This window comes from Pinus tabuliformis, chromosome 9 (genome assembly GCF_031772625.1).
Source record: "Pinus tabuliformis cultivar Carrire ecotype Pingquan chromosome 9, CPIR1, whole genome shotgun sequence".
Taxonomy (NCBI): domain Eukaryota; kingdom Viridiplantae; phylum Streptophyta; class Pinopsida; order Pinales; family Pinaceae; genus Pinus; species Pinus tabuliformis.
The window spans coordinates 1,923,175,656-1,923,203,520 of record NC_142307.1 but is presented as its reverse complement, the minus strand read 5'-3'; the positions used below and the strand labels follow the sequence as shown (position 1 = coordinate 1,923,203,520).

General features: G+C 35.6%; 1 pseudogene; it reads right to left on the bottom strand.

Moving 5' to 3' along the window:
* LOC149156634 (putative nucleoredoxin 3) overlaps positions 1 to 24,585 on the bottom strand; it is a 103,848-nt pseudogene extending 79,263 nt beyond the window's left edge.
* Between the last annotated feature and the right edge of the window lie 3,280 nt (positions 24,586 to 27,865).

The window sequence follows — 27,865 nt, the reverse complement described above, 5'->3', positions numbered from 1 at the left end:
AATATTCCAATAGATAGATAATTGGCTTAGTCAAATGTCAAATATTTGACGAACATTCAGTTTTCATCGCATATCTAACCAAAAAAATTATCGTCAAATATTTGACTAACATATCGTCGGATATTCGAGATAATTGTGTTTGTCGGATATCTAACAAATGTCGGGATTTTTTTTTAAATATAAAAAACATTTGGAAGTAAAATCCAACAGTATGACCGACCTATCGAAGTATGACATTGGATTTTCCACCCATATGCACTAGTGGGGATTAAGGGTTAAGGATCACAAGTTAAGAGGATAAGGGGTTAGGGAATAGGGGGTTCATGGATTTTAAGTCAGGGGTTAGGGCTTAGGGTATTCATGTATTTTAGGTTAGGGGTTACTGGCTTAAAATTTAATGGGCTATGAGTTATGAGTGTGTAGGTTAAGGGATTGTGACTTGGAGTTTAAGGGGAATAGGGAATTTAGTGGTTATGGGTTAAGGGAATATGGTTTGTGATAATGGGACTCTTAATCCCCCTATCACAACTATTGGGGGCTTCCCTCTCAATTCATCTAGTTTCCTTCCCTCTAGGCCACTTAACCCATATGACATTAGGTCTTAAGTCACCTTCTCATTCTCTAATGCTAGAATTATAAATCATACTAAACCATTCTTGGACTTCTCCTTGCCCCATTCAATACACAACAAGATACCACTTCCACCTTTTTGGTGACACCATTCAACTTATCCTAATGTTATGAACCCCTAAATTTTGTCTCAATGCCCCTACAACTACACCCTTGGGCCCCCTTGGATAAGGGGTTAAATGCATTAGGGTTTATGGATTGTGATAAGGGAGGACAAATAAGGTTGTGTGTTTTACCTATGTTTTCTTCTCTTAATGTATCTTCTAGCCCCAGATATGTTTAGAGTATTAGTGTAATTTTGTTTAGAAGCAAGCCATTCTTAGAGAACGAGGTGGCATTCTCACCAGATGAAAAATGGAGATCCAATTAGAAAATGACCATGGTCAACTTTGTATTGAAGGCAGAAAAAAAGGGGGTCAAAATAGGATGAACCTAGATATGGATAACTTGAAGATTGCACCATTCATGTAGTTGAGGACTGCTTGTGTCAATTTCAAATAGATCACTTGGAGAAAACTAAGGGAATTTGAATGTTGTTTTGAGCATGTTGTGGACAAAACCTTTGAGAAAGATTGTAGAATTGTATGGGACTGTTACCCATACATTTGGTAAGAGAATGGACTAGTGTTAAAGGATGATGATAGCTAAAGGGACATCCTTATATCCTCTTTTTTCTTTTGAGTGGACATGAATTACATTTGGGTCATGCATGGAGATGATCCTTACTTTATTCCTGTGAGCTTAGATGCATTTGTGGACATTATAGGACCATATTCTTTCCCTTTGAAAGAAAATATGTCGAGAATATTTGGGGGAAATGTGACTGTCCATAAATGTAGATCATATTTGGGGACCTTATGGCTCTTTTCCTTAGACCCTAGTAGTGCTTGGAGGTTTTATTTTGATGGTTTAGTGAACAAAAACCTAATATGACCAATAATATTGGTGTTGGACCACATATAGTTTGGGAGGAAGGTTTAAGGGTTCTAGCTATTAATGGGGTTTATGGGTTTAAGAGTCAAGGGTTAAGGGTAAAGGGTAAGGTATGAGGGTGTTGAGGGCCAAGGGATTGAGGTTTCAGGGGTTTATGGGTTAGAGGTTAACGATTTAGTGGTTAAGGGCTTTTGAGGTTAAAGGTTAAGTACAAAAGGCTTATGGGTCACAAGATTTAGGGGTTAAGTGCTTAAGGGTTATGGGATTTAGGTGTCAACTAGTTAAGGGGTTAGGGGTTTAGGGGATAGGGGTTAAGGGTTAAGTGTCAGGTTTTATGAGCATAAGGGGTGAGGTCTTAGGGGTTTCAAGGATTCTAAGTTAGGGGTTAGGGGTTAAGGGGTTATTGTCTTAGGGTTTAAGGGATCAAGGGCTTAATGGGTTATGAATTATGAGTGTATGGGTTAAGGTATTATGGCTCTGGGGTTAAGAATATAAGGAATTTAGTTATATGTTAAGGGCTTATGGGTTGTGATAATGGGGCCCCTTATCATAATATTGGGGGTTTTGTTATCGATTTCTCTTGTTGTCTTCCCTCTAGCCCCCCTAGACCCTATTTTGTTAGGTCATAAGGTCCCTTATGATTCTCGAATGCTATGATTATAGATCTCAGTAAATCATGCTTGAACCTCTCACTTCTACCCATCCATGCTAGCCTTATTTCCCCTTGCCCCTTTAAATACAACAAAATATCCCCTTCTCCCAAAAGTCATGAGAATTGAATATTTGGAAGCAATCATTTAACAATTGCCTCTAAAAGTTTAATTCTCATAACTTTTGTTAGCGAGGGGGAAGGGTTGTCCAAAATTTCCTCCAAAAGTTACGTTTTCGTGACTTTTAAGGGTTGTTCAAGGATTATAATTTAGGGGTTAGTTGCTTAGGGTTTAAGGGATCAAGGAGTTAATGGGTTATGAATTATGAGTGTGTAGGGGTTAAGGGATTATGGCTTGTGGGTTAACGGGAGGAATTTAGTTGTTATGGGTTGTGATAATGGGGCTCCTAATCCCCTTAATACAACTATTGGGAGTTCCCCTATCAATTACTCTCATTTCCTTCCCTCTAAGCTCCATAGCTCCTATGCCATGAGGTCCTAAGGCCCCTTCTCATTCTTTAATGCGAGGATTATAGATCTAAGTAAACCATGCTCAAACCTCTCAATTTTACCCATTCATGCTACCCTTATGTCCCCTTACCCCTTTCAATACACCAAAAGATCCCAATCCCCAAGAGTTCATGAGAATTGAACATTTGGAGGCGATCAATTAACAACCACCTCCAAAAGTTCAATTCTAATGACTATTTTTTTCCCTTTTTTGGGGGGCGGGGGGGTGGGGGATGGAGTTTTGTCCAAAACTGCCGCCAAAATTTACATTGTCATGATTTTTAAGGGGTCTTATCAAACAGTCCCCCTTAAAATTCACAAGAATTGAAATTTTGGATGTGGTTTCAACACCCTCCCCCCCACCCAACAACCACCCCCCCCCAAAAAAAAAAAAACAAAAAAAAAGTCATGAGAATTGAACTTTTAGAGGCAGTTGTTAAATCACTGCCTCCAAATGTTCAATTCTCATGACTTTTTTTTGGGGGGAGGGAGGGGCGGAGGGTTTCAAAAACTTCCTTCAAAAGTTTATTTCTCATGAATTTTAAGGGCTTTTCAAAAAACCGCCATGAAAAATGTCATTTGGAGCAGTAATTTAACTGCTCCCCCGAACAAAAGTCATGAGAAAACACTTTTAAAGGCAGTTGTTAGAAACCATCTGCCACAAAAAAGTTTATTTTTCATCACTTTTGTGGGGGGGGGGGTGTGGGGTTAAAAACCACCATGAAAATTATATTTAAGGGAATTAATTTAAGCCCTACCCTTCTGGGAAAAAAAAATTCATGAGAAAACATTTTTAGAGGAAGATGTTAGAAACCCAACAACCCCCCAACCCAACCCCCCCCGTAAAGCTCAATTTTCATGACTTTTTGAGGTGGGTTTCAAAAGACCACCATGAAAAATATATTTAGAAGCAATAACTTAAAAAATCACTCCAAAATTCATGAGAAAACACTTTTAGAGTTGGTTGTTAGAAAACCTCCCAAAAAAGTTCAAAATTTCATGACTTTTTGGGGGGTTTTCAAAAACCGCCCCTAAATCCATAAAAACACTTTTAGAGGTGGTTTTGGAAGACTACCACAAGCCAAACCACCCCTAAAGGCCTTTTTTGTAGTAATATAGGTGCCAAAACGTATCATATTCCAAGTGTTAGTGCATTCTAAGTGCCAGATCTTCCTTTGTTACTTCTCTCCTATTTTCCAATAATTGATCTCAAGTAACTTTAATCTTAAACCATGCCAAAACATACCAAGGAATATCAATGCATGCTAGACATGCTAAGACTTTGCAATTGCCAATGTGTGTCAAGGAGTGTTATACATTCTATGGAGTGGCAAGGCATGTTGAAGGTGCGAGAGAGTGCCATTGCACACCAAGGAGTATTAGGGAGTACTAGGGAAACACAACGAAGCACTAGGTTAAAATGCATGGAAATGAATGAATATAAGGGTGTGCTAGGGACTACCAATGAGTGCTAGGTGTGTCAAGGAGGGAGTGATAGGGTATGATAGGTAGTGGTAAAGCATGCTAGGGAATACCAGGGCATGTCAATAAGTGCCAAAGTCTGTTATGGAGTTTAAGGGTATGTTAAGATGTGCCAAATAGTGCCAAGGCATGCCAAGAAATGATAGGTTCTAAGGCATGCTAAGATGTGTAGGGTTCTAGGGTGTGCCAACATGTGTCAAGTAGTGTCAAGGAAAAAAATGAGAGAAGTAAGCTAGAATGCAAAGAAATGAACACATAAGAGGGTTAATAAGTGAGTACTTTACCTTCTTCAAAAGGGGCATGCTAGGCACACTTACAATAGGTTCCAATACATACCATGCGTCAATGCATGCAAAGTGCTAATGTATGTCAATGCTTGTCAAGGTATTCCAAGGAATGCAATCACATGCTAAGGGAGTGCTATATTTTGCTAGGGCATGCCAACATGTGCTTGGGAATCTTGGTCATGGAAAGATGTTCTAGGTACAAATGTAACAACCCAAGGTTGATTTTCCATGTAAATAATTAAACCAAGGTCATGGGACACGTATTCCAAGCTGAATGGAGGGAAAAACATTATAGTGGGAATCACTTGTGGTTTATTATTGGCTGTGGAAATTGGCATTGACATTGGCAAAAGAAAAAGACAATAAATGACAATTAATTAAAGAAATAAAGGAAAATAGGAGAAAAGGAAGATGAAGAGACAAGAATATGCATGCAAAGGAAAATGAAGGAAAAGGAAACAAAAGGAGAGAGAGAACATTCTATGCTTCTCTTAGCTACTCTTAGTTACTCTGAATCACTTCTTGGTTACACAGGGAGCATTCAAGCATTCTCTTGGACATTGAGGCTATCTCACTTGGACTTCGAGAGAGAAAGCACTTGGACAAAAGTAAGAAAGCAAGAAATCAAGCAAAGGAATTCATGGGAAACAAAGAAGAAGGTTGGAAAAGCAGTTATAGAAGGAGAACATTGCAGGTAACAGGTTGCATGTGTGATTTCCTTGTTGCGATTTGAATGCACGGTACATGGATTTGTTAATTTAGTTACTTTGATATAATTGGCATGAGATTTGCCTAGATTGAAAGTGTTTTCAACCTTGCCATGCCATTTCCTGGATACATATGATCTAGTGAGTTCCCTATTTTGGTTAATGTTGGACACCTAATCCTCAATGGGTTAGTGTGGAAGCCAAATAAACAAAAAGAATTCCAAGAGACCTTGGGATGTGAAACCCAATGGTCAAACCATGTAATATAAATGTATATCACTTGTTAATAAAAATGTATTCTCATGTTTTATCTTTCAGATTATGTTGCTGCCCATGTGTGTTTAACATGGTATCAGAGCAGGCGTATTCCTGCCCTGCATAATTAATTTGAGCCATTTGTTTTATGGCCTTTATGTGCAGATCATTTCTGCCATCAATTCTGCATTTCATGAATATTTTCTCAGCTAAATTTTAGCTGCAACCTGTCATTTCTCCAGCGCCATTTTTGGCCTCTTTCTGCCATATTTTCTCTCTGGGCTCTCTGCGCTCTCTGGGCTCTCTGCCATATGGTATTGTTAATCATTGTCTGCGCCCTCTGCGCTCCCTAGGCTGTACATAATTGTCCGACTGCATTTTCTCTTCGCTTGGTATCTTCGCTCCTAACAGCTGGCACCATCTGTGGGAATCGAAGGCAGAGATTCTTCGTGCAGAGAAGAGGTGTAGAGCAGCAATTCGCCTGAGATTTTTCCAGTACTCACTATATGGAGCAAACCCAATTGCTCTATCAAACATCAGTTGATAAGTGGATTCCTTGATGGACCTATTTGCAAAGGCCGAGCTGTTAAGAATCGCCTAGTAGATTCACGATTTTAATTTTATCTGCGGTGAATAGGTAAAATAAACATATATCTCCAACATTCAATTCAGCGATTACAGAGGAGAATTAGAATCTGGAAGTTCATATGTCTTCATTCTTTGTGTTTATTACATACAATTTCGGTGCGTTGTATTGAATGCATATGTATTGGAGTTGGGTATGTGTTGAATGTTGTGTAATCTCTTGAATTGATACATATCTCTCATACCACTGGTTATCCGCTCTCCCCATTGTACTGTGTTTTACCACTGGTCTTGCATACCACAATTCTTTGCCACCGCATACTACTCCTTAGAATGGTATAACAGCGTTGCGATTTACCATTACTCTTTGACATGGTATTATTTTCTTCAGAAGAATGGCAGTTTGTCATGAATCTTTTCTGCCAATTTTATAACCTTCCTCGCTCCTCTGACATAGTCCTACTACACTGCTCTACTACGTTGCTTGAATTGTGCTAAGACTGTGAATTTGGACTGTTGGGCTTCCATATACGTTGCAGGCCTCTGCCCTCTTGTTACCGGGAATAGTGTCTATGCAGAGCTGCTAATCCCACTAAGGCTGGTAGCTACCTTAGAAACAAACAAACTAAAACCACTTTCGTTTTCCTTTATGAGAAATAGATGAGAGAAGAATAAAGGAGACCAACCTCTGTCTTGCACTTGGTTCCTTGTTTGATTCCTCTCCCTTCTGATAGATCTTTTGCTACTCGCTTCCTTGTCTACCCAACTTCACAGGGCACCTGTAGAATCAAAGCAGCATAATACTATCCAAGAACATAGATCTATTATCATAAACAATATAGGATCAGATGTAAATTGACCATACAAATGCATAAAACATAAATCATACAAGAGTATGGAGGAAAACTTGAATAGCTTTATTGATGATCAAGAAAGAGCCAAGAGAATTACAACCAATTGTTCTGACCCAGCATCATCCTCTCAGCAAGAAGCCCTTCTTCACCTCATGAAAAGCTTAGATCACCCAACACTATGATATTGCACCAAGAAACCAGCAGCACTTCCTTACAAGATGCAAAATTCCAGCCTCTGGATCTCTACTATGAGGGATCCATATATAGATGTTTGCAAGGAGGGTGAGTCAGCTTTTGAGATTTGATTAGTGTCTTCTCTCTGATAGTTCTTGATTCCACTTGGAGATTAATGATCTCTTACTCATCCCTGGTCGAATTCAGAGAGACAAGTGTCACAGGAGAAGTTTCTGGAAGATTCCATGTTCCTCCACCTTGCGGATTGACCCTGCCATTTGTCCCTTCTCACCCATCGCACCCCATAGAAGGGTTTTTTGACATGCATCGCACCTACTTTGTGTATTCAGGTGGGATGCAACGCACTTTGCCTATGGAGCAGGTGAAATGGTCCAGTTTTGACCAGTTCTGAGTAGTTTTTCATGGAGAACTTCTGGGAGAAGATGTAATCAGTTGACCTTGTTATTTTAGGGGTCGGAACAACACTTTTAGGGACTTAAGAGCCCTTGGTTTATTGACATTTATGATTGGGGTTGCAGTGCCCAAAAATGTCTATAACAGTTGCCCCCTAAAGCATGAGGTCGTTAATTTGTCGATGTCGGGTGAAATGCTTTATCATGAGGATCTGAAGTTCTTTCAAGCTGGAAGGAGACCTGTAATAAGATACAATACAATACATTATCTTCATAATATTTTCATGATCTAGCTGAGGCGGGCATTCCCATGCTCAGCTTTATAAATTCATTTTTCATGTACATGAGACAGACAATCGTCTGAGTGTAGACTGATGATTCTGGTAGAGCCATCATCCCTTAGATTAGATGATTATCTGTGCAGAAATGATGTACATTTGATGTTTTTATTTTCTTGAATATATATCGCAACCCGGATGGATGAAACTAGATCCGGTGTCTTCAATACTGTTCGATCTTCAATCAAATTACAAGTCAATCCATGTGAGAGATGTTCTGGAGTCGAACATGGAAAGACATCACCTGATTACCAGCCAATGATGTAAGTCGTTAACAGGCGCGAGAGGAATCACTGATAATGATGATGACCCTCAAGGTACTACAGTACAATTTACGTGGTGTGAATAAAGGACTTGGCGTCGAACACCATGCAAAATCTTTCGGTCGAAGGCCATTGATGTAAACCTGTCATCGGAAGTGAGAAACTTGCCAATTGAGGCATGCAAGGTTCAAAGTACTGAAAGGGTTGTTCCTAGATCGACTTCTTGGATAATGAGCTGATGTCGACAAGAAGTGATCCGTCATAGGAGGGCCTTAGTGAATCCCACATCAATGACACGGAACGGAGCAAATGATTTTAATGGAGGTGAAAACGATCTGGTGATATAAGGTTCAGGGTGGCGGTCATGAAAGAATGGAGCGTAAATGTATTGCAGTGGGTGAGACACAGGTGAATTCTCTGAGCGACTTCTCTTGAACATATCGGCGACACTGACATGATGGATCGGTAGCATTAACCCCAAATGTGGATGGTATGATGGAACCATGGTGATGTGACCAGTGAATGGAACAACCCAACCCAACTTGGATGCAGAGTGAAAGTGTCATGTTCAAGAGCGACTTGCTACCAACAAAGTTTCTTCAAGTTTTCTTCCCAATTTTTTCCCCAGTCATTGCTGACCAGTACCTCTTTATTTTTGTCAAGCTTGAGGAGGATAACATATGCTTTTTCTATAATTTTCCCTTCAGGCAAACCCATCGCTATGTTTTAACGAGCCTAGAGATAGTGAAACTCGTTCTTGTCTGTTATGGACAAGTTTGTCGCTATTAGAATTTAACGAGTTTAAAGACAAAGATAACTCGGTCCTTTTCAATTTTAGAGAGTCTGAAAAGGGACGTAAAGGAAACTCCAAAAATCCTTTTTCGTCATCTAATCCCTTAACTCCGAAAAAGTATAAAATAATACAGAAGGGATGAATTTTCGGTACTTTTAACGATCCGAACAAAACAAGCGCTCGATCTTTTTGTGTAATAATCCCTCAGGTCCAAAAATATTAAAATCTAAAGGAGGGATAGCACTTCCGGTCACTTTAACGAGCTGGAGAGGCCAATGGCTCAGCAATCTTTTCATATTTTACGAGTCAGTTGAAAAGAGCTTAAAGGAGACTCGTCTTTGAGGAACGAGTGATAAATTCGGGTAGCAGTTGATTCCAGGTAAGGTTTGGAATTTTCCAATCACAGCAGTGTTACAAGGATGGCTAACAGGATCACTCTTCGCAGCTGTTCCTCAAAAGGGGTAAACAATCAAGTGGAGGTGAATGATCAGCCAATACAGAGTGGAGGTGATGATGAGAACACGACCAAGGCTTTAAAGGCTGAAGTACTACATTCACGACGGTTATTTACTGGAAATTGGTTCATTTTTTATTTTAAAATGAGCTTAAACGTTGGGGGAAACACTTGCTCATTGCTTATGTTTATTTTTTAACGAGCTTGAAGTCCGCATTAAAACTACTTGAGGTGGGTTTATTTTTTAATGAGCTTTAACCCTACGGTATCACTGCTTGTGGCAGGTTTATTTTTTAATGAGCTTGAACCCTGCGGTAACACTGCTCATGATAAGTTTGCATGCCCCCAACATAATAACACAAATCGAGGTGCATGCCCCCCAAGCTTCATTGCATTCATCTCGGTGGTTGGAATGAAGGTTTACCTTCGAGATCTTCGAAAGACTCGACTTTGATTTTACGATATCGTAATCAAAAACTCGATTTGGGATGGGAGTCGTTTCATTTTTTAATGAGGTTGACACGGTAAAAGAACTATCCTCATGACTCCTTGTTTCATTTTTTAACGAGGTTGACACGAGATAAGAACCATCCTCGAAATCCATGGTATTTACAATATTTGATAGAAACTCAAAAACTGAAGGATGATTAAGGTTGCTGGAATAATCTTCATGGTAATCCGGAAGATGGGAGTGATGGTGGTAATCTTCCCATGGTGCCTCTCCTATCATCATTGATTGAATGATTCTTTCGTCTGTAGAATGTACATGCGACCAAGGATTTGAAGAGGTGCCATATTCCTTAAACCTATTTATCCAAACACTTGATGAGCGTTGATTTGGGTTTGCCCCCCAGGCCAAGAAAATTGATTGCTACAATATTTCTAAAATGGCGATGATCCATGCTGACAAAATGTTTAGGAATCTTTTGAATCCATTAGATATAGAAGATTTCATATTGTAGGTTTCCACTGTGGCCACTTCCGCCAGATTACTTTGAGGCGGTAGGGAAAAAGTACCCATTAAGGCAGGGTCTTTTAGGAGGCCTACTCCAATATTTTGAAGCGAATGATTGCTTCCATGGATCATTGGAATGCTTCCCGTAACTTGTGAACTTTTGGGGAGAAATGTTTGTTGGTCGACGATTGTAATTCTTCCTTGGAAGGGAAATGCAATCTTCCTGAAGTAAGTCGACACAACTGCGGCCATGGCATATATCTAGGGCCTTCCCAGTAGGATGTTGTAATCGAGGTTTCCGTCGATTACTTCAACATCAATTTCTACTGTTTTGCCCCCCAATTCAACTTGCAAGTTACTTAAAATCCCGTATGGAGTGTATGATCATCTGCCAAATGCTTTTAACGTTGTTGACAGTCTCGACAAGGGTGGTGAGCCTAAATTTTTCCAGCAACTCATTGACATAATACATGTAGATTCCCCCTCATCAATAACTGTTCGATGAACAGTTTTGTTGAGGGCTTTCACTTGAATAATGAAAGCTAGTTGCCCAGCGGAATCGCCATTTTGTTACCAGGAATAGTGTCTATGCAGAGCTGCTAATCCCACTAAGGCTGGTAGCTACCTTAGAAACAAACAAACTAAAACCACTTTTATTTTCCTTTATGAGAAATAGATGAGAGAAGAATAAAGGAGACCAACCTATGTCTTGCGTTTGGTTCCTTGTTTGATTCCTCTCCCTTCTGATAGATCTTTTGCTACTCGCTTCCTTATCTACCCAGCTTCACAGGGCACCTGTAGAATCGAAGCAGCATAATACTATCCAAGAACATAGATCTATTATCATAAACAATATAGGATCAGATGTAAATTGACCATACAAATGCATAAAACATAAATCATACAAGTGTATGGAGGAAAACTTGAATAGCTTTATTGATGATCAAGAAAGAGCCAAGAGAATTACAACCAATTGTTCTGACCCAGCATCATCCTCATGAAAAGCTTAGATCACCCAACACTATGATATTGCACCAAGAAACCAGCAGCACTTCCTTACAAGATGCAAAATTCCAGCCTCTGGATCTCTGGGATGAGGGATCCATATATAGATGTTTGCAAGGAGGGTGAGTCAGCTTTTGAGATTTGATTAGTGTCTTCTCTCTGATAGTTCTTGATTCCACTTGGAGATTGATGATCTCTTACTCATCCCTGGTCGAATTCAGAGAGGCAAGTGTCATAGGAGAAGTTTTTGGAAGATTCCATGTTCCTCCACCTTGCGAATTGACCCTGCCATTTGTCCCTTCTCACCCATCGCACCCCATAGAAGGGTTTTTTGACATGCATCACACCTACCGTGTGTATTTAGGTGGGATGCAATGCACTTTGCCTATGGAGCAGGTGAAATGGTCCAGTTTTGACCAGTTCTGAGTAGTTTTTCATGGATAACTTCTAGGAGAAGATGTAATCAATTGACCTTGTTCTTTTAGGGGTCAGAACAACACTTTTAGGGACTTAAGAGCCCTTGGTTTATTGACATTTATGATTGGGGTTGCAGTGCCCAAAAATGTCTATAACACCTCTCCACACTGTTGGCCTCCATATCCCCTCATCGTTGGAGAGATCTATACACCGTTGTTGACCAGTTCTCAACCCATTTCATTAATTGCACGCACTGTTCATCGATCAAAATGTTGGGACACACGATATGTTTGGTTAGTTAAATAAAGCACGGAATCCTGGTGAATGAATGAAGGGAATGTGCAACAGATAGAGGCGATGCGGAGCGAGCTTCAAGTATGTTTGTAGTTAGTTGATATGATTCAAATTGACGAGATTCACGGTTCATATAAAAACTGTTTTGGTAATCTAATCCTCTTCTGAAAGAGGAGGATTTCAGGATGTAGTTTTGAACTCCAAGGAAGTTCCATTTCTTATATATTCTATTGGCTGCCATATATATTCTATTGCTTGATGAGTAACTGTGTATATACATTTACGCTATGCAATAAAATGTTATCTAGCAACTCCTTCCTCGGCTGCAAGCAAGGGTGAATTGTTGTTAAAGAGCAGGGTATTCACTTGTATCAGGCAACTTTTGAGGAGAGGAAGTCCAACTGAATCTGTTCCACTAAATGTGTTGCATCTTCCCCAGACAATATTTGTTAAAATACACGATTGCAGAATGGAAAATGTGTCACGCCTCAAACTGATTATTGATACGTGTGCATATCATAGAGCACTCAATGATGGATGAATGAACGAGAATACATATGTAATCAACATATATATACACCTGTGTTTGAATCCGTGAGAAGGCGAATGTGGGCTTCTTCGGCCTCCTCTGGGCTCCTGAGAGGAGCTGGCTATCAAAGTCTATAAAACTTCTATTCTTTGTATTCAATTACGTTGGAAACATGGTCAAGATGCGTTGATTGATGGTTTGATGAAATATGTGACTAGCTGTGTGAGAAAGAAAACAGGACGTGCATTGGCATTTTATTAGAGAAGAGGAAATTGCTCATCATTTCATACATTCGGTGAGAAAAGTTGCGACCTAATATTTTCCTCACATATTGACATCTACGTCAGGGAAGGCAAAGGATCTTTGTTGTTGAGGATCGAAGGGTTGATCATTGAACTCGAAAACTATGAACTGTGGCATAGAATATATTTGGTTACAACTTATATATATGCAATGTTGAAAACTCCTGCAGCGTACAACGACTAAGTCTTGGTATGCTATACTTTCTTCTTGAAAACCATGTGTGTTTAACATGTATATATAGTGGATCAATAATATGCCATGTGATGGGCATATGTGGTATGAATGTGTGGTACCATATGATATGAAAGCATCCTATGCATTGGTCATTTTTCTTGTCAATTCATCTCCCGCTCCCTCACAACTATAGTGTGACACGCTCCATTTTGTGCAGTGTGTGAAGTCTATTAGTGCTCGTAAAGATAGGTGAATGCAACAAACTTTGGCCACTAGTGGTTGATGTTTCCAATTCTTCCCATTAATTCAAGAAGGGAATAAACTTTAACGACACAATTCAACACACTTTACCAAAAAAAAATGGCCAGAATCAATGAAGTATTAGAGTTCCTCAAAACTCTGATATTGTCTACTACTCATGATACATTAAAAGTCAGCAAAGTTTCTCTCACAGAAATTCAGGACTATCTACAAAATTCACAAGAGAAAATTGATTTTTCGCAGCTTGAATCTCAGCTACAGCAAGAAGAACTAAAACAGAGGAGTCATTCTGAACATGTTTCTGTTTAGAACACTAAGACTGGAACTCATCAGAAGCAAGTCAATAATGTTACAGTTGGTTCAGATTTAGTACCCAATAAAGCAGCAATTGTACATGCAGATGCAGAAACTCAATCTGCACTTCCCAAGCCCATCATAAAACCTTGGGAATAGCTTTTCCACAACAAGCACAGAACTGGTCTTGGATATGAGAAGGAATTGTCCTTTCATATTCCAGACTACTCAAAGCCAATTCAATTTCAAACTGCTAGATTTCTTGAGGATGATTCATCTTCACCTGTTCTTCATGACAGTTCACCTCTAGCTGTTCCAGATTCTGCCCCTCTTCCATAGCAACAACAACAACAACAGATTGTGAAATGCCAACACTGTGATCGAGTTGGCCATTTGAAAGATCACTATTTTGATCTTCATCCATGTAAGCACTGTCATAAAACCACTCATTCTTCAAACAGATGCTTCAGAAACAAACGTCCTGCAAGAACAAAGATTCATCTTGGATGGATCGCTTCTTGGCAATGGGCATCAACGGCCAAGAAGATATTCCAATCACATCTCAGAACTTGTTCCAGATAATTGAACAATCTTGCAGTTGAGTTTTCTCCATCATCTGACCTTGTATCTGACAGGGGGGGAAATTATGTTCATCTACAAGCTTCAAAGCCACCTCAAGCGAGCCTAAGCCACAACCTACCACACCAGTTTCAGAGTTGTAGCCAAAGACAAAGATGCCCCTGAGCATGCCATCAGTTGGTAATCTGGGACACTTCCTCTAGCAAAAGACTTCAACTTCTTGCCAGCTTCGGAAGAATTCCAGGAACAAAATTGAGAACACTTCCTCTAGTAGAAGACTTCATCTTCTAGCTAGTTTTGGAAGAGTTCCAGGAATTGCATTAAGCATTCCAGAGTTGTTGGTCATCCTTAAACCATCACAGGTTGAGACTTCCCTTTTAGGTTGAAGTTCTCCCTTTTATGTGGGGTGAGACCCCCCTTTCATGGTTGAAGGTTTCCCTCTTCAAAACAATAGGATCACTTCCTCTAGCAGAAGACTTCAGCTTCTTGCTAGTTTTGGAAGAGTTCCGAGAATTTCACTAAGCATTCCAGTGTTGGTGGTCATCCTTAAACCACCGCCCTTTATACCAACATTTCAGAGAGCACATTCAACCTAGTGCTGCCATGCATTTTTGCACATTTTGTATTACAACACTCTTCTTGGACTCATACATAACCCTTCGGATTAAGGGGGGGAATGTTGGACACCTAATCCTCAATGGGTTAGTGAGGAAGTCGAATAGACAAAAAGAAGTCCAAGAGACCTTGGGATGTGAAACACAATGGTCAAACCATGTACTATAAATGTATATCACTTGTTAATAAAAATATATTCTCATGTTTTATCTTTCAGATTATGTTGTTGCCCATGTGTGTTTAACAGTTAAGCTTTGGATGACTGGTATATTTTGGATCCTAGTTGAGGTGGTCCCAGGAAAATTCCCAAGGGTCGAGGGTGGAGATGGTGTTTCTCCTATAACTTTTGGCGGATGAGTGGAGAAAGGAAAATTCATCTTGGTTTGGTGAAGAAAGTCAGAGGCATCCAAGCTTGTTTTGGTGTTAGTGATTTCTAGGCCCGTTTAGGTGAAATCACTATGGTTGAGGGTAGAGGTGGTTTAGCCTCTAGATTCACTGGTTGGTTTTTTGTTTGTTTTATCCCATGTGATGATCCCACATTCATGTTTGGAATATGATATGGGTATGATTGGCTAAAATAATATTCGGTTCAACCCAATCTATGGTTGGGTTGTACGTTAAAGTCCTTGACTTGGTTGACTTTATGAATATGTTATTATGTGTTATTTCTCATTGAGATCAATGAGTACATGTATTGTTTATTGTGTTGATTTTATGGCTAGTTTGTCTTGAATTCATTTTGGTTAAATGTTGGTTACAAGCATGGAATATTCTTGTTGTATAATGTTCTCTTATTATGGATCTTTCTTATGGCTCAATAAATTATTGAATGTTCTGTGAATGCATGGGATAACTAGTGTTTGATGAAGCTAGCTTGAGAGGGCATTGATCCTTCTTGATGATTATCTGATGAAGCTAAAGAAACAATGAATAGATCTGCATTCATGACCTATAGTTACTATGTTTACCATGTGTTTGACGAAATGTTTATCATGTGTTTGAAAAGTTTGGCCAAGATCTTAGCCTTAGTATTTATTATGCAGACTTATTATCATCATAGGTTGGATTATGGACAGTTCTCGGTTGTTCTAGGTAGTTGGTTTGTAGCTAGCCCTGAAAATTCAGAATAGGGCTTCTAGCCACAATCTCTTAACTAAGAAATCTTGACTGTAACTGCATGGAGGAAGGCTTATGTGTTCAACTAGAGCCTTATGGCCTGCATGCATGTAGTTGGACTATGAAGTCAGGCAAAATAAAGTTCCAGCTTAGGGTAAGATCGCTAGGGGTTGTTGCCTGACATCTGGGTGATCAGGTATCCCCATGAAGTTGTTGTAAGTTTTCGGTTAGTAGACCCCACTTCCATAATTGGAACATGATTGTTGGGTCATGTCATAGTAATTCTCAGCTCATGTTTACCCTGGAGAGCTTGTAAGAGTAGGTAAATGTGGGGTGGGGGTGTTAAAACAAATATGTTTCAAGACATGTGAGGTGCTAAGGAATGTTAGTGTGTGCCAAAGCATGTCAAGATGTTCCATAGGAGTGTTGAGGATTGCTAGGTCTCTCTCATTAATAGAATTGGTTGAGCTTGATTATGTATTAAATAATATGGTTCCTAAATACACTAGTGGAACTTCATTTAAAAAGAATTTGCTAGATAATAAACCTAATAGATATGAATAATTTGTTGATTCATAAGAAAATTATAGTCTCGGTCCTTGAGGGAAATCAAACACGCTAATTACTTCTTAACAAATTGATTGACTCTAACCACTATGGATTTGGACACACAATGAAAAAGGCTCCATAACAATGGTCATAAATCGTTCTCTTTTGAAAAAAATATAGCAATAGTCACATAACGTCATCAAAAACTCATTTGAATGATCAATGATGATGAACATTTTTTGACCATCACCAAAAGTAACCAAAAATAACATTGGTCAGGGTCAATAAAAGATCATCATTAGAAGTCTCACCAAAGAGAGAAGTAGTGATGGGCCTTTAACAACCCTCACCAAAAGTGTCATTGAAAATGACTTTGGTGACAAACCTTAATGGATTGTCACTATATGCACTTACAATGATTATTTTTTAAGGACCGTCACCATATGCAACATTGGTGATGAACCTTAAAGGTTCGTCACAGGCATGACCCTCACCAATGACCTTTTTTGTTGTAGCGTTTTGCTAGGTGTGACAGTGTTTTCTGCCTAACCTTGTCATTTCCTGATAGCCTTCATGAGATGGGTTCTCATACATTAGTTGAGATGGATTGCCATATGGATTTGAATTTCAATGGGGTGGATCTTCGAAATGACAAACACATGGCCTAGTGGTCCTTGAACCAGACTATGGATCATGGTAAAGCCACTAGCCTAGGAATCCTTGCTAGTGAATGGTGAGATATACAATAAAGACAAGAGGTGGATTACTCTCCATTGGGCCTAGTAGTCCCGGAATGGGATGTATGGTAAATCCTGGAGAGTGGGTCTCAGTGTAGGGCCTAGTGATCCCTGGATCAAACTGTGGATTATGATAAATCCCGAGAGACTAGGAGGCGCTCAAATTCCTCATGATTTAGGTGGAGAACTCCGGTAGCATCCATGTTTGTTTGTTTCTTTTCAGTTGGTTATGAGTCCCACATTCATGCTTGGAATATGGAACATGGGTGATTGGCTGAAGAGAGATTTGGCTCAGCCAATCTATGGTTAGGTGGAACGTGTTAGTCCCATCCCTGGTTGGTTTCTACATTCATTAATGAGAAATTCATCCCTTTGGTTTTCATGTGTAAATGTTCTAGTTTATATGTGGATTCTATGGTTGATGTATTTATGGTATTTTTATTGTTACTGTGATGGTTATGTATATGTTTTATGAAAACATCGATTTATGGCTCTCATCATGTTTTTACTTGTAAATGAATGGACAATGCATCTATAACCTAATATATGTTAATGCAACAAATGAAATGAGGAAACAATGGCTCTTAGAGATTCTCAGATAAGTACGAGATCCCTATTCTTAAAACTTTTGTCTACACCTGTGGATTACATGTTTGTGATACGTTTGGCAAAATGCCTGTCATGACTAGTAAGGGTTTGGTTAAGGGCTTATTCAACTATTTGATTTTGCATCATTGTTTCCCTGTTATTTTATTGCTTTGAAGATGTCATTCCATTATGGGAAGTGGCTTGGGCTCTGGGCCTGAAAAAGTGGCTTAAATCCTGTGGACGCTGGCACAGACCTGGACAAAATGGTCCCTAAACGCTGGCTTGCAGGCCTGTGAGAGTGTCCAAAGGTCCCTGGACGTTGGCATGCCCATATCATGAGAGCGTCCAAAGGTAAAGTGATCAAAAACTTTAGTGGGACCCATGGGCAAGCCGCCTGAAGTATTGGAATGGTTCTTAGGGGTCCCGTATATGATGTGGAAGTTATGTATGTTGTGTCTCTGTTGATTCCATTTCATTAAGGTCACATAGGAGGTTGAATCCAATCACAATAGCCTCTTATCACATGTTTAGCCCGATTTGGCCAGTTACTTGGGTAGATGTGGGAGGAGGGTGTTACAAGATCTATGTTTACATGAATATTTCCTAGCCTCTTCCAACCTCCATGGATATTTATTGTCAGAATAATGTTTAGAAGTAATCTTTAGATTATGAACATGTCCCTTTTAGATGCAGAGATTATCATCAATAAGGTAATATTATTAGGGATTGTCTAATGAATACCAAGGAATCATTTGAAGCACACCCTTCTTATAAAGGGCAATTTTATTAGAGAAAAGTTGCCCAAAGAAGAAAAAAGATGAGTCCTCAAGGTACCTCAAATCTTGACCAGATCCCCAGATTTGGAAATAGGTTTGAGTCTCTCTCCTTTACGAAGGAGTCTCCAAAGACAGGAAAATTTCAATGAAGCATAGATTCAATAGTAGGAAAATCCCATAACCCTCTACTGAATCCTGCAGAGCCTGCACAAAAGTCTTTTGAAGAGCACTAATAAAATCCAACACCACAGGAAATGATTAGTTCCCCTTCGGAAGAAGCTTAAGTAGAACCCCTACCAGAATATATGGATTTGGATGACCCATGACTAATTTCCCTTGTAGAATATAGGCATAGAAAAGATGTGGACATTCCATATCATTATGCTAGAATTTTGTATAACGCCTATCTTAGAAGCAAGGAAAGAAATCAACTAGGCCTGAGTTCTTCATAGTCCGGTATTGGTATTCAAATGAAGGATTTTAGGGTGGCCTCCAGACAAGACAAAGAAGCCACAAAATGAGGTTTCAATAAAGCATAGGGCATTGACCCAAGAAAATAGTGAACAAGTAGTTAACTCAAGGAAAATCATGCCAATGTTAGAGGCATTTCCCTCCTTAAAATCTTGAATTTTTAATTGCATCATGTTACAAGGTTGAGAATACTTTAATTAATTAAATGGTTCTTTTATTTCACTCTTACACATTGGTGAGGGAAATGCTTGTGATGATATTCTAACAATGGATCGTGAAACTTGTGATTATACTTTTTTTCTAAACATAAAAAAAATAATTGTATGATTTGAATGTTGTGGATTGTTCATATAGTTAGTAATAAAACATAATAGAGTGCAAATAATTAATGTAGTTACTTTTGATTGGGTTCTTCACCTTCCTCAAAAGAGAGTGTGGGATGTTAAAGTGAAGATTTTTTTTATTTTTATTTTAGAATTCTTGAATTATTTAAGGAACTTGTATAGATCCATACAAATCGATTACAAAGTAACTTGTAAAGGTAAAAATATTGATTAAGTTTCCTATTCCATTGTCGATTCATATAAACTGGCGTTAGTTATAAATATTTGTGTGTTTTTTATTTGTTATTTCAATCCATTCTTCCATTTTTCATGGAAGGGTGTGAACCATTCTTGGAAATCCATCTGGATGTCTATTGCATCCTTGCATATGTTACTGAGTGGGGAGTCCTCAAGGGCTTGATTGTCTTCCTTAGGGGGTTGAGGGATATAATGAAACTCTAAGTATGCAACATTTTCCTATATTTTCTATGTATGGGGCTTTAAAAGTGCTTAGGGTGGGATGGAAATGTTATGCTCATTCTAAGTAAGGAGTTTGTTGTAGAGTTCATTTTTTCACATGGTATAGATCATCTAAGATCATTTTTTTTCTAAATTATCCTTGAGGGACGTTGGAGTCTTATTAATTTGTAGAAATTTTCTTAGTAATGAGGGTGATTTCTTCTCCTTCTATTACCTTCCATGGGGAATATTGGTGTTGCTTTTTTAATATATGTGGGTATGATTCGGAGCTCTCCATCCATAATAATGCTCCATTTAGAGATGATGGGGAGGTCTCCACTAGGGAATTTTTATAATTAAATAATGCTACTTTGATGTCCCCATCTATCAGGTTGGGATTTTCTATAGTTTTTATCTTGTTTAGGGTTTCAACCTCGGGGAAATACGCGTCGACATTCATATTACTAGAATATGGTTTGCAACAAGAGTCAATTATCTATGGTCCAAAGAATCAAACAAAGTGTAATCTTTTCCTAGTTTGATCTTTGATGGGAATTCAATGGAGGATTCAATTTCCACACAAAAAAATTAGGCATATGTGGCAATATATCTTTGCTAAATTTCTTTGCTCTTGAAATGGATTTTTCAAGTTAATTTCCAATTATTTTCAAAGAATCAAAACCCCAACATTGGAGAGGGAGGTTGGGATGTCTTACTCATAATAAAGCTATGGAGAGAGAGAAATCATAGAGGGGACCAAATATTAGGAATTAGAGTTTCATACACAAGCCAAAATATCCTTAAAGCCATGGTCTAGTGCCACTGATGACGTCCAAGTGTTTCACCAAGTTAAATTTCACTACAATAACCCTATGGTACATGGGTAAGACATGCCTCCTTTTGAATTTTTGATTTCCAAGTTATCAATATCTAGTTATGAGAATCTACTAACTTTGTTAAAAATCCCATTGAATGTACAAATTAGTTAATGATGATGAAAGAAATCCATCTACATTGTTGCATCTTAATATATTGTTATGGAGGGAATTAAAAATTCTTTGATGAATTGGACACTTTATGAAGGGGAGTGATGATATAACAAACCAACAAGTTTCCCCATTAATAGGGTGCCTTGAATGATGTGTAAGACTAAAGCTATGGTTTGGAAACCCAAAGGAATTAAGGTGCTAGCTTTGACTAAGGTTTTCAAAGTCTAGAGGTAGCAAGCATAGAGGACGATATAAAAAACCAACAAGATTCCCCATTGATCTAAAAAACCAACAAGTTAACATAGGGAGGGATGATATAAAAAGCCAACAAGTTTTCCCATTGATAAGGTGTTCTTGAATAATGTGTAAGACTAAATTTATGGGTTGGAAACCCAAAGGATTTGAGGTGTTAGCATTCACCAAGGGGTATCAAAGTATAGAGGTAGCAAGCATAGAGGACGATATCATTTTTGTAGGCATGAAGAGAGATATGGATGGGACAACCTAAATATTTGTAAATTTGAAGGGGACTAGAGGAAATTTGACAATAGAGGCTAAAGAAACTTCGAATGTTAGTATTTAAGCTATTACTAGAAAAAATGTAGTGGAAACACCTTGAGGGGTGCGAGGGTTGAAACCCTTATTTCTACAATAACATTTCTCTCATCGTTATCACTAAGATTACTTTAATTATATTTCTAGATAGTTGACATACCTTGGGATAGCGATGGGATATTTATTGCAAGAACAAAAGTTACTCTGTATGTATTCATTTGAACTAAAATTTCATCAAAGTGTATCTATATGTGAATTTTTTCTTATGTCATGAAATTGGTTGAATGATATTGCCTAGATTAGACACATCTCAACTAAAAATAGATCTATCTATTTCATTAACCTTATATGTTTGATATAAAAAAAGATGTATAAGTGAAAATAAATAATTAAAATTAAATAAAATTTTCTAATATAATTAACAATAAATTTGAATAATAATTAATTCACAACTATTATTATTATTATTTTACTTAATCATGATAAGTTATTAATCAGATGCTTTGGATGTAAAATAACATGCAAGGACACATAACATGACACAATAAGGATGCAAAGGAATAAACTATTATGAAAGGGGGACATAAGAACTCAAACTAAGACACAAATTGAGGTGCATGGATGTAAAACTTACACAATTTGAGTCTCAAGATGCAAATCATGACATAAGGATGTAATATGAGATGAGAATGTTGATACAATGATAAAAATATTTCACCCCAATTTTGGATCAGATGCAAACAAATCCATGTGAATGTTAATACAAGTACAAAAATAATACCTCAATTTTGATACGATGCAAACAAAACCTCACTTTTAGATAAAAGCATGCAAATATGGACTCATTGAAATTATATATATAGACACAAAGCATGTTAGGGACACAAAGTGTGATACAATATGGAGATGCACATTAAGACAAAGGTCATAAAAAGAAACATAAATATGGCACATAAAAACATGAATGAGATATAAAATGAAATGATTTAAAATGTATTACTTTTTAGCACCTAGAAAAACTTAGAAATTTTTAAATAAGAAAATTTTAAGCTTTTTATTTATTGATTCAAATCTTCACATTAAAATAACAAATAAATAAAATGATCACATTACTTTTATAATTAATTTATTTTTAGAAAATATAATTATATTGAAAAAACTATTACAAAAAAATGTTATATTCTTAATATACAAAAAAAAACATAATAAAGGATGGGATATTCTAACAACAAAAACTAGATTATCAATAAATTAATAGAAGTGAATCTCATATATTAAACTTTATAAATTAAAATTTAAAATGAGTTTGCAAAATATTATACATGAAAGTAATTTAAAATTTTATTTTCCACCAATGTATGATATTGATATAGATAAACTTAGTTTATTTAAGATAGATAATGATTATAAAAACTATAAAAATATTAACAAAATTATAAAAAATATAGTTACCATTAAAAAAAAACTAAATGAATCATTATTTCTTATACATATTGATTTGTTTTCAAGTTTTTATCAAATATGAGGAAAAAGGAAAACATATTTTATCCAAAAAAAATTCATTTAAAGTTTTTGTTAGTATCATTTGAATAATTAAGTTTTTATTTTTTTCCCTAAATTTTTAAAAATAAATCATTTATAAGATTTAAAGAATCATTTTTCATATTTGCAAATAAAATTTATAATAAATTTGTTGATATAAAATAATGTTTAATTTAGGGGATTCAAATCAAGAACCCACTTATAAAAAGTAATAACTAAAAACATTAACAATAATTGATTGATCTCAATTTTTGGACTATCAAAAAAGAATGCTTTTTCATATTTGTAATAGCATTCACAATAAATTTGTTGATATAAATTTGTTGATATAAAATAATGCTTAATTTAGGGGATTCAAATCAAGAACCCATTGTTTGATCTAAATTTTTGGACTATGAAAACTTCTTATTTAAGAAGGAAAGATGATAAATTATATTTTTAAAGGAATTCTTATTTAAGAACGAAAAATAATAATTTCAATAATAGGGAAAAGTTAAAATAATAACTAAATCCACTCAATTTAAAAAAAATTACAATATCTTATAAACTAAATAAATTAATACTATTTCTTAAACATACTTAAAGGGCAGTCCATATCATAAAAGTTGAAATACATATTAAAACAAAGAACTTCTATAGCACTCAAAAACTTTAGAGAACTTAATATTTATATTGATACAGATACAAAATAGAGAGATACAAATTTTTTTACTTATATTAAAGAAAGTCTTGCAAAATTCAAGAAGCTTAGAAACCCAATATTTGATACAAACTCCAACACTAATTCTTCTTGCAAAACCAGTAATTTGGAAAATATATTTCTTAGTACATTGGGCTCTAAATACACAGAGTTTCTAATAATGATCTTGAACATTCCTTTTATAACACACTACGAAGGAATTGGAAACCCTGTTAAAAACTCAACATTGTCCATACAACTTGAGAAGACAAAAAGTAAACATGACTTTGACAACACAACTAGATAGTCACATGCCAACTATCATGGTATTATTATATAAGACCCACCTACTTCACTTTGCTCAACTAGTAGGAGGTATCATGTCATTTGGATCATCTTCTTCTAGATCTGAGTTATATTCCATGATATGATAAGAGAAACATCTTTCAAAAGGACTCTCTTGTAAGCACTCAATAAAAATTTCTTCAGATATGGGATAGCTGGAAAAAGTGGATTTTATTTGGAATCTCGGTTCCTCATGATTTGATTTCCGATCAAGTGAAGATACTTTGGTACTTTCCAATGTAATAGCAAACTTGAAGCATAAGTTAAATTGTGCAGCAATTTTCAAATCTGACTGAAGAATTACGATTAAATCTGCATCTTTGAGGCTTTCATCAGTGCAAGGAACATATTTGGCAATAAATATTTCAAACAAAGAACTCCATGGATTGTTCATCAAAAGGCTACAATCAAAGCCAACTATGACTTCTTTATGAAACTTAAGAAAATTTAATAAAGAAGACCAATCATCTATATCTGCGTTATAGAACTCCAAATAAACCCTTCCATTGTCACTTTTATCTATGTAGGTGTTGCAATATCCTTTGCTTCTCCATTCTTCTGTGTTATCATATGAATTGGATTGATAAGCCCATTTTTCAAATATTTTTTCTTGAATTTCTGTTGGACATGTCTTTATTCTGCAAGTAAGACCCAAAATATCTGGATTCTCTTGCTCTCTTGATTCTTGCTTGCTTGTTACCATTTTCACTAGCTTGATTGGCACTTGAAATTCCTTAGTTAAGAAATCAATAAGAGATTGCTTGCTACCATTTTCACTATCTTGATTGGCACTTGAAATTCCCTGACTAAGAAATCAATAAAAACATTGTTATTAGCTGCTCTATAATCGGACTCAATATCAATTTTTTCTAACCATAAATTTCATCTTATCAATTTGTTGTTTCCTATATCCTTTATATATTTAGATGTGAAAAATCTATGCACATCCATTTTAGTTATGAATTTTTCCAGAACAACAAAAGAAACTAAATATCTTTAATGATAACCATTTTTTTAAAATGAATAAAATAATAGTTCAATTAGTCCCACTAAATTATCTTAACAAGTCTAAAAAAATTCTTTAAATTCTTAAGTAATTAACTTTCTAAAAATTATTTAAAAAAAAACAAAAAAAACAAAAACCATCCCTTCATCCAAATATGTGATCTTTTCTCGTTCACACATACTGTGTGGTTTTAAACAAGAGACTGTTACGTGATCACACGTCTAGTCAGACGCGTGATGTGTATTCAGATATATTGATGTTTCGTCAAGAGACTCTTACATGATCACACGTGTAGTCAGACGCATGATGTCTATTCAGAAAATCTGTTTATGTCATTATAAATATCACTGTATTGAAGCTATAACTTCAGTATTATTAATCAAAGCTGCAAATTCTTTAATGCAACGATAAAATAGAACATAATTGATAAATCAAAATTACAAATCATCTAATAAAATAAAAAACAATTTTTTTTAGTTAATGTTTAAAAAAATTGATAAATCAAAATTACAAATTAGTTAATAAAATACAAAACCAAATTATTTTAATTGATTTTTGAAAAATTGAAAAGAATATATATCAAATTTGTTTAATTCAACAAAAAAAATTAAAATAAAAAATTACAGAAATTACCTGAAATCATGATCTTGTTATCTTTTTATTAAAATTCTATGCAACTGCTGTATTTTTACTTATCATTTTATATGTGTTGCTTCTTCTATTATTAGTATTATTATTTGTGATGGTCCTTTAGACTTTCTAACTTCTCTTTCCTACCTATAAGAATAGTGCTTCTTACTTATAAGAATCTTCATTTCTGTTTTTTTTTTTTTAATAATAATATTAACATTAACAAAAAAAATAAAAAATAAAATTTCGAAAAAAATTCAAACACAGGTGGGAATATATCTCTTTACTCTTTTTTATTGTATTTTTTATTTAATGTAAATTTTCTAAATAAATTTTTAATTGTTTTCATAAAATCAAAAGATAAAAATTGAAAGAAGAGGATGCTAGAAAGTCTTATGGGATAGAACCAGTTTATAGAAAAATAAAAAATAAATAATTAAGTTTTTATGTATAAATCAACATGACTCTGAAACACCATGGTCTTGTGTTTAAATGAGGTCCAAAATATTTATTGAGTTGAAAATTCACCACAAAAACTTAATCTATAATACATAAATAAGGTAAAAAATTAATATATATTAAATTATTTATAATATTTTCAATATATTTTATTTATATTTTTTAAATACTTTATTATTTATGTAGTTTTTTAAGCTATGGAAAATAATATAATCTAGAAAAATATTAATATATAAATAATATTTATATTTATATTTATTTATTATATATAATAAATTTGTTCACATAATAAAATTGTTTACCTAAAAATAACTTCTAATATAGGAAAGTCAGAGTAAGAATCTATTTATAAATTTATAAAAGTTAAATATCATATTTAAACTTCAGGAATATGTCTGAAAATGGATTAGTATGGAAAGTAAAGTAGTTGAACCATTTGTGCTTGACATTCCATTTGCAATTTTTAATGTTGATTATTGGAGTTTGGATTTGATTCCACAGTAACTATTTTTTAGTGGAAGTTTCCAGTCTATAGCAAGATCATCTTGTTGTAGACTCAAAACGTCCACTCAAAAATGGATACTATGGAATCAAATCCGAACTCTAATAATCACTATACCAACCACAAAAATCTTAAAACAATCATTCTTAATGTTTTTATTACAATTAAGAAAAACAAATAAATACTTATTAACTCTAAAATTAGGAAAAACAAATAAATACTTATTAACACTAAAATGAAGAATCCAATTTAACAACAACTAAATCATATACATTATTAGCAAAAACATCAAACCATACACATTTTATGAATTCCAAATTTTTATATTTAATTTTATCACAGTAAAAAATTTTAAATAATAAAATCTAAAAAACCATAAATCTATAACACAACACAATTCCAACCAAAAAAATTATCAATTCACTAAATACCAATTAAAAAAGTCACTCCAACTTTTCCTATCTTCTAATACAATAGATGAAGCAGCCAAAGTAGAGATTGAATAAAATCCAAGGGCAAAGTTAAAGAGGCAGTTGAAAAGTAAGTCGTGATACAGGGGGTATTAGGGAAAATAGGCTACTTCAGGTCATACGAATACATATTAATAGAGGTTTAAACTAAACAGAACATGCGTATAAATTGCCACGTTGCAAGGACACCCACTCTTTATTAACAGAAACCAGAAAATGAAAAAGAGAACACAAAATAGGAATGTAATGATGCTAAGAAAAATATTAACATTAGCATGAACACACATCCCCTCGTCTAGTATATAATATGCATTTAAAATCAATCAGTAATGTACAAATATAATGTCAAGGTGAGAATAGGATCAAGAAGATGTTAATAGCATAACATAGGATAGGTCTCTGGTACTATCTGTAATGGTATAAACTAAGAAAAGAACATAACAGAAAACATTTTGATATTACAGGCAGATTTAAGCAACAAAGCATCACAATAGTCAAATGAAAGGCTATAGACTATTTCAGGTTAACAGAACAAACTATATTTTAAAATCATTATCTTTGAGATGGACATCTGTAGAAGTATAGACTAAAAAAAACAGATTATAAAGTATAGACTGAGAAAAAACCAGATTACATAAAACATTTTGATGTTATATAAGAAATTTAAGAAACAGAGTATCACAATAGTCAAACTCTATAAACTATTCCAGATTAACATAGTCAAACACTATAAACTATTCCAGATTAACAGAACAATCAACATTTTATTAAATCATTATCCCTGCAATGAGAATGTCTCAATGCAACTAGCATAACCCATGTCTCTGGTACTCCCAAAAGAAAGAAAAGCAATAGAAGTCTTACTTACTGCCTTGGGTTCCATTGAACTGTACATACAATTGATTGGTTGAATCAT